Raw genomic sequence first — 4243 nt, forward strand, 5'->3', positions numbered from 1 at the left:
TCAGTCATGTTTAAACTACCTCTAATCCTGATAAAGCCCGTCGCTTTTGATAGTATCACTTTTCTTGTTGAAAAGAAAGGCAAGGGTCTTCTTTCTTATTTTAATTACAATGTCCCTAGGGACATGCACAGGTGTTCGAAGCGGAATAAACAATCTTCGATAGTCCCAGAGATCAACACCTTAATCAAACTCTACACTGACCCTCTCAGAAGACCTCCGAAAAACTTCACTGGCAGAACATTTGACAGTATTTTCTGACATCACTCTACCCAAGGAGGCCTCAAAAATGCAATACGACAAGCGCGCCCAACCTTCGCACGCTTACACCAAGCCTCGTCCGTTTGCAACGGGAATCACCATGGATTTAAGGTCAGGTCGTCGCCAGCCCGTTGCCACGCACCTACGCCATAAACACTGGCAAGCGCGTACTCCGTCCTAACGGGGCCCAATTGCAACCAGCTGCGCATCCGCGAACCATCCCTCAGTGCTCTCCTCCACGTCCGTCTGCGCATTTCCTTCCTTCGGCACCAGCAATCAGCTCAAGTAACACGATTCTTCCCGACCCCGATCACCGAGAGACAGGACCACCGCCCCACCCGCCCCCCCAAAAAACTAAATGCACCACCATGCCACCCCTCCTAGAGGTTGCACAACATCACTAAGAAACGCAGACTAACGGTCACCGAAGCTCATCTCCTCTTAGCACAAAGACTCCTGGCGTGCTAAAAACCTCCAGATCGGGACGGCAGATCCGACCGCTGTAGAAAGTTAAGGATTTCGAACTGTACTAGAATGCAGCACATTGAAGTACTCGCAAATCAACATTTCAAAAGAAACAATTCGTTTTTGGAAAATGAACAATATCTTTTATTGTTGTTCGTGTTGTTTCTCATTTTTTTAATACATAACATTTGGGCGATGAATTACTGTCTATTCCTCTCCACCCTCACACTGAAAATTTCATTCTTGCGAATATCGTCTGGATACAATGATAAAAGTATTGGGTAACAACAACATTAATGTAACAAACCGGGATGTTACCATAAGTGTAACAAAACAATTTCTGCTGGCTTTTCGTACTCAGACCTTAAGTTGCCGTATGTATACATAACATAAACTCCAAAGTGAAATTCGAAGAACACAGATGAGGAGTTAACACAATTAAGGAAACTGCACGAATGCAAAACAAGTTTTAATCATTTCGGGTCACTTAGTATGTAGTGTCGTTATTCCACTAACAGCAGGCAGAGACTGAATGCCATGAGTGGATCCTCGTCAGTAGAAAGACTCAAGGGAGTATTTTCAAGTGAATTGCCCTCCATATTCTGTGCAGCAACTATAAACTCGCAGAAACGCACAAAACTCATTCACAACTCAACTTTGTAATTAATTACAGAAAAAAAACACGTACCAATCAATAACTAACTGCAAGCAAAGACATGAAGCAGGGCAAAGAACTTGAAATCGTGCGATAGCAGTGAATTTATTCACCTGAAGGGGAAAGAAAGAAGCAGACCTTTCCTATAACAAGAAATAGTTTGGAGATCGTAACGACCTAGAGAAGAAGAGTGCAAGTAGTTTTAATTGGTAGATACATAGCTTTGACACTCGAAAGTCCCCTCTAACCATCAGTGTAAATGATGCCACGTTAGAAATGTCCAACGAATGCATCAAAGTTAAGGTTAACGCACCGAGCATGCAAGTCCTTCATTTACACATTTCATTGAGATAATTCCATCCTTGACCAATTTTAAATTAGGTTCGAAGTTCTCAAAGGAAAAGCCACTAAACCAATTCAGATTGAAGGCTCCTCCAACTTCATATGATTTTGATAATGTTCAAGAAGAACAGGCTCGCTGCTCAACTCCTCCTGGCAAATCCAACAACAATGCTTTCATCCTTGTTTAAACTACGCTCTTTTATCGACTCTCCAGTGTGGGTTTTTTCATGTCTCCTTAGAGAAAATGCTTGGCCAAAACACTTGCCACACTGCTTGCACTCATAAGGCTTTTCTCCAGTATGCATTCTTTCGTGAGTAATTAAATTTTGTGCTTGACTGCAACACTTTCCACACTGTTTGCACTCATAAGGCTTTTCTCCAGTGTGGATTCGTTGATGTTCTCTTAGAGATACTGCTCTACTAAAACACTTTCCACACTGTTTGCATTCATAAGGCTTTTCTCCAGTATGTGTTCTTTCATGTCTCCTTAAATCGTGTCCTTGACTTAAACACTTGCCACACTGTTTGCACTCATAAGGCTTTTCTCCAGTATGTGTTCTTTCATGTCTCCTTAAACCGTGTCCTCGACTGAAACACTTTCCACACTGTTTGCACTCATAAGGCTTTTCTCCAGTATGTGTTCTTTCATGTCTCCTTAAATCCTCTCCTTGACTGAAACACTTGCCACACTGTTTGCATTTATAAGGCTTTTCGCCACTGTGAATTCTTTCATGCCTTTTTAAATGTCCTACACTTCTAAAACACTTGCCACACTGTTTGCATTCATAAGGTTTTTCTCCAGTGTGGATTTTATGATGTTCTCTTAGAGATCCTGCTCTACTAAAACACTTTTCACACTGTTTGCATTCATAAGGCTTTTCTCCAGTATGTGTTCTTTCATGTCTCCTTAAATCCTCTCCTTGACTGAAACACTTGCCACACTGTTTGCATTCATAAGGCTTTTCTCCAGTGTGAATTCTTTCATGCTCTTTTAAATGTCCTACACTTCTAAAACACTTGGCACACTGTTTGCACTCATAAGGCTTTTCTCCAGTATGTGTTCTTTCATGAATCCTTAAATGTTGTCCTTGACGGAAACACTTACCACACTGTTTGCATTTATAAGGCTTTTCTCCAGTGTGAATTCTTTCATGCCTTTTTAAATCTCCTACACTTCTAAAACACTTGCCACACTGTTTGCATTTACAAGGCTTTTCTCCAGTGTGGACTCTTTCGTGTTTTCTTAGAATTTTTGTTTTACTAAAACACTTGCCACACTGTTTGCAATCATAAGACTTTTCTCCAGTATGGGTCCTTTCAAGCATTCTTAAATTTCCTCCTCCACTAAACCATTTGTGACAGAGTTTGCATTTATATGGCCTTTCTCCAGTATGGATTCTACTTGATTTTATAGCTTCACTAAAGCACTTGTCATCCCCCTTGCATTTCTTAATCCTCTCTCCTGTATGGTCCCCTAAATTTCTCATGTGATTTTGTCGTTCCTCTCTGCAACTCCTCCTTTCTTTTCCCCGGGAGTTATTGACGCCAGTACAGCTCTTCTTGTGCAAAACAGACCTTGGCATCTTTTTTTGCATCAAAATCTCAGTTCTCACTAAAACAGACGAAAATGAAAAGTAATTTTAAATATTTGAAATATTATTTGGCATTCTGTAAGACCATTTGATGTTCCTCACTGACAATGTCATTCAGCAGGCTACAGTTGGGGGGGGGGGGGGGGGTGGTCTAACTTTGCAACCTTGTTTCGCGATAAAACAGTATTCAAGCAAGAGGCTATGGGAAGACTACACCTTGTTCGAGATATTTTTAAATGAAGGGGGTAGTTTGTAAAGAAACTGTGGTGATGCGTCGGCGGGGAAGTAGTATACAAAAATATGGTTTTATCAACGGAGTTGATAATGTAAATTGGCCACCGTACAGAGATTCTCAAAGCTGACGTTTCGAGCGTTAGCCCTTCGTCAGAGCGAATCGCTAACGGGCTAACGCTCGAAACGTCAGCTTTTGGAATCTCTGTACGGTGGCCAATTTACATTATCAACTCCGTTGATAAAACCATATTTTCGAGATATTTTTAGCCGATTTTCTGTCAAGTTCACAGCATTTCAGTGTTCTTTATTTTCAGTGTGATAAAATATCTTGGTCAGTACGTGCCGTCCTTGTCTTGCTGTTCAGTCTGTTTTATGCTCAGTCTGCCGTCGTTATCTGAAACCTGTGTTTCATATCCGTAGTCCATAGCCCGAAGTCCACATTTCATGACCCGACCATAGGGTAAATTGCCATTATAAAATAGTTGTTCACATTTAAAACTGTTGTTAACAGCATTGATTCCAATCAAAATCAGTAAACAGAGGTTTTACAAGTTTCTAAGATGGTATCATACCGTATGTAATATACAGGGAGAACTATAAAATAATGCATTTAGTCCGTTGAGATGTGTTACCGAGTCATAAAGGATAACCGAAATGCACACAATTCTTTATGAAATATCACCCCCCACCCAAGTTT

General features: G+C 40.9%; 1 pseudogene; it reads right to left on the bottom strand.

The window, feature by feature from the left end:
• Window positions 1-881: 881 nt before the first annotated feature.
• Window positions 882-4243, bottom strand: part of LOC137968254 (zinc finger protein 721-like) — a 17147-nt pseudogene continuing 13785 nt past the window's right edge.

This window comes from Montipora foliosa, chromosome 8 (assembly GCF_036669935.1).
Source record: "Montipora foliosa isolate CH-2021 chromosome 8, ASM3666993v2, whole genome shotgun sequence".
Taxonomy (NCBI): domain Eukaryota; kingdom Metazoa; phylum Cnidaria; class Anthozoa; order Scleractinia; family Acroporidae; genus Montipora; species Montipora foliosa.